Source organism: Syzygium oleosum, unplaced genomic scaffold (genome assembly GCF_021117445.2).
Source record: "Syzygium oleosum isolate NSW1041296 unplaced genomic scaffold, Sole_v2.1 Sole_v2.01, whole genome shotgun sequence".
In the NCBI taxonomy this organism is placed as follows: Eukaryota; Viridiplantae; Streptophyta; class Magnoliopsida; order Myrtales; family Myrtaceae; genus Syzygium; species Syzygium oleosum.
In genome coordinates this window covers 12,674,389-12,685,944 of record NW_026607485.1, presented here as the reverse complement: position 1 = coordinate 12,685,944, position 11,556 = coordinate 12,674,389, and positions in this window count along the sequence as shown.

Below are 11,556 nucleotides of genomic sequence, written 5' to 3'. Positions count from 1 at the left end.
TTGATCCTTTAGAAGAATGGCGCCGACAAAGTCTTCCAATTGTACCTCATTAATCATCTCCGAGACGTGCACCTCATTGAGAAGATTCATAAGCACCATTTTGTGGCTTTCTGAAGTCTTGAAGAGATCCAACAGAGAAATTTGTGCTGGCATCTTTCTTAGCTGTTCAATTACCTCAAATTTGCTCGTCTTCATGACTAAGAGTAACTGTTTAACATCTTCTTCAGTCACTCCTTTCTTCTCGTGTTCATTTTCCTTCGGGACATTGCATCTCCCTGATCGGGTTATGGCATCGACTTCTTTGGGAGAATAATCCCAAGGTACACACTTAGTGTCAAACTTTTCTTTTGGAGGGAGAGTGATGATCACAGGCTGCGTTTCTTCTTCTTCGATCCTCAGCTGATCAATGGGAAGTTGAATAGTAACTGGTGTGATGTGACATTCCTCCTCCTTATATTTATCTACCTCATCAAGCTTGATTAGAAATGGTGTAATCATGGATACTATGCTTCTATTGACTTCATCAGCATCCATTCCACTCCAACCATCAGGTGTGATTGTTTCGTTCTTGAATGCCCATGAAGGAGGTGTATATTTGACACGGTAATTGTATTTACTACTGTCTTGACCGAGTAGGTCTACAGTTTCGCCTTCCCTAGCCGATTTCTGGGTGAAATGCCTTTCACCCTGACGGACTTTTTCTTTCTCCTTTTCATCCGGATCTATTTCATCTTGAAGCATTTCTTTCTTGGGTAGAGCTTTCTCCTCAGGACTGGTTTCATCGTCCATACCACCCCAGTCATCAGGCACAATTACTTCATTTTTGAACGCCCATGGCGGTGGGGTATATTTCACTTGGAAGTTATATTTTCCGGAGTCTTCTCCCAAGTTGTCTACAATCTCGCCTTTTAGGAGTGCTTCTTGACGGAAGCGAGCATCTCCTAATCGAGAAGCCTTAATCTTGCCGCCATATTCATCTTCATCGTCGGACTCGATCACTGTTCCCTCATCCTTGATCATGTTTACCGTATTGTGCTCAGGAAGAGGACTCTGATGTACATTTGGCTCGGGCTCTTGGAAGTTTAATATCTTTTTGTTAATGAGCTGTTGAACCTTGTACTTTAAAATAGGACAATTATCCACATCATGTCCCCTTTCTCCAATGTGATAGACGCAAGTCTTTGACTCATTGTACCAAGAAAATTTCGCAGGATTGTCTCTCGGTACTTCTTTGGTCATCAAATGCCTTTCCAGAAGCATTGGTAATAGCTTTGACAGGGGTCGGGGCAACGGTGTATATTGCCTCACGGGCCTTTTATTTGGCTCGAATTGCCTTGGATTTTTTCAAGCAACATTTGATTGCCTTGGAAATGATGCTTGATGAGCACTTGGGCTCGACACCATAGCCACTTCTCGGATGGGTTCTTTGTCTTTTTTCCCATGGTAAGGCCTTCGTGCTGCTGTTTCTTGAGCCTTCTTTTCTTTCAAACCCCATTCAATTCTTTCACCTACTTTGACCAACATAGTGAATGTTTGACAACCTGATACATGAAGCTTGTCGTAATACTCAGTTGACAATGATTTTAGAAAAAGCTCAATGAGCTTATCTTCACTTATGGCGGGCTTTACTTGTGAGGCAACAGCTTTCCATCTCTGAGCATAGGCTCTGAACCCTTTATTCCTTTGTTTCTCAGTTCTGACGAGATCTTCTTTAGTTGGGAGTACTTCAACATTAAACTTGTACTGGCGAAGAAATTCTCCAGCCAAATGATCCCATTCAGTGAAGTCTTCTATGTCGAGGGCTGTATACCATGCAAGGGTTGCCCCTCTCAAACTATTTTGAAATGTGCTGATAAGAAGTGGCATATTGTCTGAATATCTTGCCATCTTACGGAGATAATACTTCAAATGGCTTTTGGGACAACCAGTGCCATCATACTTGCTCACGAACTCCGGTTCCTTATAGTTTTCTAGAACAACCACCTTTGCGTATGGCGAGAACTTGTCGAACCTTTGAAGCTCATATCCCTGACTTGCTAGGCATTCTTCAATTTTGGCCAATCTCTTGGCCTCTTCTTCATCCTTTGTTTTGGATGCCTTTTTGGTTTGATCATCCTCTTCCAAATTCACTACCTCAGGTGTAGTCTTTGGAGGATTTTCTTGAACCGGTTCTTTGTTTCTAACTGGGTCTTCAATTGGTGTTTCGGTAGCGTTTGAAGTTCCCACATTTGAAGTAGTAGGACAAGATCCTCGAGATGCGAGAATAAAGGCCTTCATTTCCGCCATCATTGCAACCATTTGGGTCATTTGATTCTCGACTTCAGTTAGTCGAGCACGGGTTTCTTCTTCCGTCATTCTAACTTATAGGCGAGTCCGAGGTCTTTTACCTTCCGTTGCTAAACAACCTGCTTCATAAAAAGACCCGATATTATCATAGCAAAATGATCACGAAACCCTACATCCTTTTAATTGTATGGTTTCATGAGATCGTTAAGGATAAGAAATTCTATACAAGTCTTAGCCTTGTATAAAATTCTTCATCAATGTCTTTCTCAAGGAATCATACAATTAAAAGAATTGCAATCCATGGTGATTCCTTTATGTTTTGAAATCATGTTATGAAATTATCTATGCATGTTTAGAAAATGATCAATCCATCATTGCATATAAAATTTGAAATTGTTTGACATCATGATTTTAAACTCAAATGGAAATCTAAATCATCCAATCCTAGGCTTCTTGCTAGATAAGATAGCTTCCGCCTTTTGGTATTCTTCCCATTCCTTGGCTCGAGACTCCCATTCTTCCACATCGATCACAACCTCTTCAGGGACGTAGGGTTCCACTCTAGGCATGCTTGGAACAATGTATTTTGGGACATATTCCTTTACAGGTTCTGGTATGACGCTCAACGGGACATATGGCTCGACATCGATTGGACGCTTATTTTCTATCCATTTGATGTATTTTTTAAAGGCCATGCAAATCTTCACGTCTTCTTCTAAGCTTTTTGGCCACTCGATTATTTGTTCGAGTGGGTTATCCAAAGATAAGATGATCTTGTGGATTTTGGCTTGAAAGACATTCTTCTCCTCTTCGGGTATTATTCCACTTAGGATATCAAAGGCGAACTCTTCGGGATTCCATACCGGTGGTACTTGTTGAAGTATCCCAAATTGTCTAATAACCCTTAGAGGGCAATAAGCTGCTCCTCCACTCAAACCAAGCAATGGTACCGCATTTCTCTCTCGGCTCGTGATCTTTGCCTTGCTAATCTATGGCTAATTGATCCGCCATTAGATTTGATTAGGAGTTAAGGCTCTAATGAAATTGGCCCAATCTAAGAAAGATTGTTTGGGTAGTTTGCTTTGGATACGAATGTATCGCTCAATTGGATTTATCGCCGAACAAATTTCGCGAATGTTCATGAAACGACACCAAGGTTGAATGTGTGAGATGAACCATAATGACAAAAGACCAGTAGAAGCTTGAAAGATACCCTTCCCATGATTTTGGTATGTGTTTAAGGAAATGACGGTTTAGGAAAAAAGCATATTAGAGAAATCCCATTTAAGACATGCTTGTCTTGCGATCACAGCTACTAAAGGGTCTAATCCCGTTCTAGACACGGGTAATAGAACAAAGCCGAAGAAAGCTAGAATGAATACCCGGGCTGAAGTGTTTCCCATTTCCTTAGGAAGTTTTGAAAAGTTGTATATTATGAAGGATAATGGAAATCTACCCATGTTTGATTTGATTAATTTTTCGATTTTGGAAATTTTGAGATTGAGGAATTCGGCTAAAATGCTCATAGGATTAAGTCGAACGGGTGGCTCTACGACCCTAGGTTTAGAATTAATTCCAATGGCGGCTTGATATTCTTCTAATGTTGGTACCAATTCATGCTCTCCAAAATGGAATGTGGCGGTGGAAACCTCCCAAAAATGCGCCAAAGCTTGGATTAAACTGACTTGATGTTCCACATGCATAAGTTCGAGAAGGTATCCAAGCCTTTCTTGGACATAAGTTTGGTTATCCTTGGACATGCCTTTCCACCGAGCAACAAGTTCCTTTCGAGGAATGGGAATTACTTGGATGTCTAGGTAGTGAATGATAACCATTCTGTTCCGAAATGAGTTATTGAAACAGAAATAGATTTTTTTATTTCTGGTTCCAAGATGAGTTTCTGAGAAAAGAAACCCGTTTGATAACGACCAAAAATTTCTATTTCTGGAACAGAAACCTATTTGATAACAGCATAAAATTTCTATTTCCTAAAACAAAAACCCGTTTGATAAACAACAGAAAATTATATTTCCAGGAACAGAAATCCATTTTTTTTTAGAAATGGAATAAAAAAAATTAAAAAATCCGAAAATTTCCTAAAAATCTAAAAAAAATTCAGAAAATCCCAAAAAATTGAAAAATTCCATAAAAATTCATCAAAATGTCATGAAAATAAAAAAAAATTCAGATTTTGGGAAAATAGGAAATTTGTTGAATTTTTTTTAAAAAAAATCAAGAAATCAAAAATTTCAAAACTTCACAGAATTGCTAAGAATACCTGTGGCCACCCACTTTTTGAGTAAATTTTAATATTTTTGAAATGCCTAAAAAAATTTAAAAAAATTAAAAATTTCAAAACTTCACAGAATGGCTTAGAATACCCGTGGCCAACTATTTCGAGAGAAATTTAATTTTTTTGAGATTCCCAAAAAAAAATAAAAAATTAGAAATTTCAAAACTTCATAGAATGGCTTAGAATACTTGTGGCCACCCATTTTGAGGGAAATTTAAATTTTTTTGGGTGCCGAAAAAAAAATAAAAAACTTCAAAACTTCACAGAATGGCTTAGAATACCTGTGGCCACCCACTTTGAGCGAAATTTAAATTTTTTTAGGTGCCGAAAAAAAAATCAAAAAGTGAAAAATTTCAAAACTTCACGGAATGTCTTATAGAATACCTGTGGCCACCCGTTTTGAGTGAAATTTAAATTTTTTTAGGTGCCGAAAAAAATCAAAAAATAAAAAAATGAAAAATTTCAAAACTTCACAGAATGGCTTAGAATACCTGTGGCTACCCACTTTGAGCGAAATTTGAATTTTTTAGGTGCAAAAAAAATATAAAAAATCAAAAATTTCAAAACTTCACATAATGGCTTAGAATACTTCTGGCCACTCACTTTGAGTGAAATTTAAAATTTTTGATGTGCCCAAATGGTATTTTTTATTTTTTGCTTTTTTAATTTTTATTTCGTCACCTAAAAAAAATTAAATTTCACTCAAAGTGGGTGGCCATAGGTATTCTAAGCCATTCTGCAAAGTTTTGAAATTTTTTATTTTTTTTTATTTTTTTCGGTACCTAAAAAAATTTAAATTTCGCTCAAAGTGGGTGGCCACAGGTATTCTAAGCTATTCTATGAAATTTTGAAATTTCTGATTTTTTTATTTTTTTTGGGAATCTCAAAAAAATTAAATTTCTCTCGAAATGGGTGGCCACAAGTATTCTAAGCCATTCTGTGAAGTTTTGAAGTTTTTAATTTTTTAATTTTTTTTTCGACACCTAAAAAAATTTAAATTTCGCTCAAAGCGGGTGGCCACAGGTATTCTAAGCCATTCTGTGAAGTTTCGAAATTAAATTTTTCGTTGGATTCGTAACGTTACGTACCCCCGCACACAAATTCCAGTCAAATTAATGCAAATGGTCAAGCACTGGAACAGGTCTTCAGCATTCAACCACCATCGCTCTCAATATTTGCTCTCAATATTTGTGAGTGTGCATCGTTCCTCATAATATCCCAAATGCTTATGGAGAAAAGTAAACCAAGCACATCACATTACAAGAGCCAATATAGGAGATCCCAAAATACCACGTCACATTATAAGAGCCAACATAAAAAATCCTCAAATACAAAATAATGGAAATACATTAGAAAAGTCGGAAACACATTTTCATGGAATCTCTGCCATATTATTATCAATTGCCAATTGATTGGCAATTCTTTTCTTAAGCATGTTGATCTCGATATCCTCCTCGATCGATGTATCGTCGATAACCTCATCTTGTGCACTTCCAAACGGGTACTCTGAATCACCACATTGGGAAAAGTTATTATCCATCTTGTCTTGATCACGGATGTAATTATGAATAGCACAACATGCAATTACAATACATGACTGCTTTTGAATTGAAAATGAAGGCATGTGTCTCAAAATGAAAAAGCGATTCTTTAACACCGCAAATGATCTATTAATAACATTCCTTAGTGAAGAATGCCTATGGTTGAATAATTCTCTTGCTGTTGTTGCCTGCCTCACTCTACCCCTAAAATCATTAATATGATACCGTTCCCCTTTGAAAGGAGTCAAAAATCCCGGAGCTGCAGCATAACCAGAATCTACCACGTAGTATTTGCCTATCACAAGGTATTCATATATTGATCATGATTCGCAAATGCAATACAGTTATAAAGAAAATTATCCCATGAAAAACAAGCAAATACCTGGTGGAGGTCGAGGAAATTGTAAGCGATGTGTCTCGAGTGCTACCGAGAGCACCCGACAATCGTTGGCAAAGCCTTCCCAACCAGCATACACAAATGTAAATTTCATATCAAATGAACAAACACACATCACATTATGAGTGGTAATTCATTTCCTGCCTCTAAATGGGATCGGTTTCGACACTGGTACAAAAGCATGAATGTGAGTGCCATCAATAGCACCTATGCAGCCCTATCATTTCAGCAAAGACTAGCATTATACAAGATTATCAACAAAATGTAAATGACGGTGTAAAGGAATGTATGAAAATCCTCCCTTGAAGTAAGGATTATATTTAGGATTGATAAGAATTTCTTCTGGGACAACATCAAATGAAGGTGGTACGATAATTTCTCTTGCCAGATTCAGAACTGCTTGCAACACTTTAGCAAAGTACTTGCTGATAGTTTGTCCCGAATGTTGGAATCTCTCACATAAATCTCTATTCGAGTTCTTGTGAGAAATCATAGATAAAAATATCCCAACTTGTTCGTCTACCCTAATATATCGATTATCTACCAACCAACCCCTTGCCTTCATTAAATCACAAAGGTTGAGAAAGACATGCCTCTCCATTCGAAAAGCTTCATATACCCTATCTGAATGTCCATAAAGAATCTCTCTTATCCATTCAGGCCTTGACAATTTACTGTCCCTAATAGGTTCTCTCGTGTGCATAGACATGTTCAACGAAACGGTACACATCCATGCTTTCAGTATATTAAGTTCAAAATCATCGAAGACCTGTTCAATTGGTTCAACTGATGCTATTGGACCATTATTGCTGCTACTTTCACCCCCCCTCCATATTACCTATGCCCTCGCATGAAGAACACAAACACAACAAATAAGTCAGGAACCAACAATAGCCACAACGTCATCATAGTTCCATAATTAACAAGAGCCACGTCATCATAGTTGCATAATTAAAAACAAACCAAAGTCATCATAGTTCCATAAATAAAAACAAACCAAAGTATCTCAAGGACACAAGTCATTAAGTGAAAATAAAGCAAACATGAAAAAGTCATCGTAGTTCTCAACATCTATTCAAAGAGATTCAAGAAGACCGCGTCTCCTTTCAGGTAAAGATATGACGAAACCCTCTCTCCAGTTGGCACTAAGGCATGCTTGATTCATAGCTTTGTTGTGAAGATTCTGCTCTAAGTCAGGCATGTCATTTAAGATGGCAACCACGGCTCCCATGGAGTAGGGGTTCTCGGGTGGGGGGGCATGTGAGGTGACAGAGCCATTTGTTGATTGACCCGCCTTGGACTTGATCATATCTTGAATGGCTTTGCAGGTGCTAGCAATATCATATGTGCTACTCTTTCTCCTCCTCTTCGAATTTGGAGTCCTATCCAACTTATGATTCTTGCGAACTTGCGTGCCACTCACGTCAGGTGTGAAGACTCCATCACTAAGTTCGTTTGGATCACCTACCAAAGCACCACCACCATTGTCACCACCACGACCATTGTCTTCCCCCTCCGACACTACCAAGCATTCTACATTTCCTACTACGTAATCCCCAGTAGCATATGTATCGCCAAACACGATACACAGATCGGGATTGTCACGCCCCGAACCCCAACGGGCTCGCGACACCCCTCGATGGTCAATCATTGAACGCGACGTCCCAGGACGCGTCGCCAACCCAAACGAAACACCCAACGATAAAGGCAAGCGGAAGCGAAATTAAAACAACCCAGACAATAAAATATGACAAAGGGATAGCACAAAACAATAATTCCAAATACACAACATCAAAAGGGAATAGTGGTGGGGTATCCTACTTCGCTATACAAAAGAGGGGCACACAAAATATGGGATAACTTGACCCGTCCTCCATCCCCGAGATACCCTGGTGTCGTCTCCAATCAATCACGGTCGCAGATCTGAAAATGGTTATATAATAACCGTGAGAACGAGTCTCAATAAGCAACCCCCTATACCCCACATAGGCCAATGCGTACCCAGACAAGTCGTACATGCAATCTACCCGATTACATATATATAATTCACATAAATGGACTTACCTCGCCATCCAACCACATGCCCACACTGCACATTAGTCAAATCATAATAATGCAATAATAGTCAATGACACATCAAAATCATTTGAGCGCCATACACACGTACGTTCATCCAATTCAACCCAAACACATTTCACATGCGCATCCATCCAACTTTCACACGACCCGGGTCAACACCCCACATGTCAGCCCTCCGATCAATCCGGGCTCGTCCCGGTCAACACCCCACGGGACCTTTCTTACTTTCACACGACCCGGGTCAACACCCCCTGGTCGCCCTCCGATCAATCCGGGCTCGTCCCGGTCAACACCCCATGGACCTTTCTTACTTTCACACGACCCGGGTCAACACCCCACAGGTCAGCCCTCCGATCAATCCGGGCTCTGTCCCGGGTCAACACCCCACAGGACCTTTCTTACTTTCACACGACCCGGGTCAACACCCCACAGGTCCTTTCTCACAACCCGGGTCAACACCCCTCAGGTTGGCAGCCCTCCGATCGATCCGGGCTTTTCTCATGCACATGCACCATAATACAAAATTCACCATGCTCTTAGTCATATAAATCAATTTCAATCACCACCCTTTCACTAATGTCAATCTCGCACGCCACATCAGTCAACTCAATTCATGCTCCCCACATCGGTCCACTGACCCGACATTCATGTCGGCACATTCAATTAATCCAATTCACCCACAAGCGCCACGACAATTCGATCGAGGCATATTTATCTCGATCAATCACTAAATTAGCCGCACAATTTTCGCCACAATAATTCACCAATTAAGCACAATCAGTCTAATTAGCCCACGCCTAATTAAAGTCCTAAGCCGGTACTAAACACATCCTAAACAAGTCTAAAAATACCCAAAGTACTAGGTAGGGTTTAGGAAGTTACTTACTTGGTTTTGGCCGGAGAAAATCGGCTCGGGCCTAAAATGGCCCGGGTGAACATCTTAGAACTAGGCGCGGGCATGGGTCAACGGGCGCGGTGGCCGGCCAACGCGGCACAATGGCCGGACGGCGCGCAGCCGCGCGGCGCGGTGGCCGAACGGCATGCCGGGCGCACGGCAAGTTGAACGGGCGAGGTGCACGGGCTGAACGGGCAAGGCGCCGGGCCAGGCCGGCAGCCTGGTTGGACGGGCGACAGCGCTGGTCGGACGGCACGGCGCCGGGCAAGCTTCGCCACGGCCCGGACGCTCGACCGGCGAGCTCGAGCACGGCCGGGCACGCTGCCGGCGAGCCGCCTCGGCCGGGTGGTGGCCGGCAAGTCAGATTGGCCGGCCAGACGATGGCCGGACGGCGACGGAGGCGAGCTACGCGGCGGGCGACACTCGTCTACGGCCGGGCGAGCTCGGGTGAGCCATGGGCTCTGCGAGCCGGGCTAGCCGGGCTCTGGCATGAGCCGGGCTAGCCGGCGGCATGAAATGCGACCCGGGCCGGGCCGGGCCGGGTCGGCCGGGCCGGCTGGCCGGCGAGGCGACACGACGGCGGCAACGGAGACCGTAGGGGAGCAGGGAAGAAAGCAAGGGGCAGTGGCGTGGCGGTAGTGTGGCGAGCTTCGGCCGGGGGTCGAACCTGCGCGGCGACAACGACACTCAGCGCTTCTGGCGGAGCTGGGAGCCCAGGCTGGACGACCGGATTCGGCGGGGCGGGACTTCGCCGAACGCGGCGGCAAGCGGCGGCGAGCCGAGCTCGCGCGCTCGGGAGGGGAGGAAGGCGGCGTCGGGCGGAGGCTGCCGGGCGGCACGCGGCGGCTCGGCACGCGGCGGCGGCGGCGGTGGGGCGGCGTCGGGCGGAGGCGAAGGGCGGTCGAGCGGCCGGGGCACACGGAGCGGGGAGGAGGCTGCGGAGGTGGACGGGAGTCGGGGAGAGAGGGGAGCGACCGAGGCAACGGGGCGGCCAAGCGAGGGCTGGCGCGGTTAGCGGCGCGCGCGGCTCGGTCGGAGCGACGGCGGCGCGAGGCGGTCGGCGAGGTGCGGTCGGGCGGAGGAAGAAGCAGAAGCAGAAGCAAGGGTCGGGGGCAGAAGAGACGAAGAAGAAGAGGAAGGGAAGAGGGAGAAAAGAAAAAGAAAAAAGAAAAGAAAAGAGGAGACGAGAAGGAGGAGACGTGAGCGGAAAAGAAGGGAGAGGGACGTCTGCGCATGCATGGGCGGACATGCGCGGGCGCGCGGAAGGAGGAGAGAGAGAGAGAGAGAGAGAGAGAGAGAGAGAGAGAGAGAGAAAGCAATGATCGCGATCCAACGGTCACGATTCGAACCCGAAAACTATCCCACGGTCCACAAAAATCCTAATTATAATTTAGGAAAAAGGGCCAAAAGAAAATAACCCAAAACACACTACGAGGGAGGTCTACTAGTCCAAATTCGCACCCGGTCAAAAATCCACTTTCTCACTATTCTGACAATCTCAACGCGGCTACGATAATATTGACACCGTCCAATTTATTTCGTCCCGGAACTTCAAGAAATTCGACACCAAAGTTTGGGCTCTAAATAACGGCCAAATTCGATCGAGTGCGATTCTAGCGAAATCTCAAGATTTAAAAATAATAACCGGGAGTGATCGGTTCCGGGCGAGATTTTTACTATAAGCGCACTGACGAAATACCCGTTTTATAAATCCCAAAAATGGGCCAAAATTCGGAATGTCACAACTCTTCCCCCCTTACAAAAATTTCGTCCTCGAAATTTACAATTCAACCCAACTATTCAAACAAATGAGGGTACTGGTGTCGCATCAACTCTTCGCTTTCCCACGTCGCGCCTTCAGTTCCATGGTGCTCCCAAATCACCTTGACCATCGGAAGTTTCTTGTTCCGCAGCATTCTTTCGTTCGTCCTCGATCCGAATTGGCTTTTCCACATACGACACTCGCGTCATCCATGTCTATCTCTTCGTAGTTCAGCACGTGGGTCGGGTCCGGTTCATACTTTCTTAACATTGACACGTGGAATACGTTGTGCACTTGAGACAA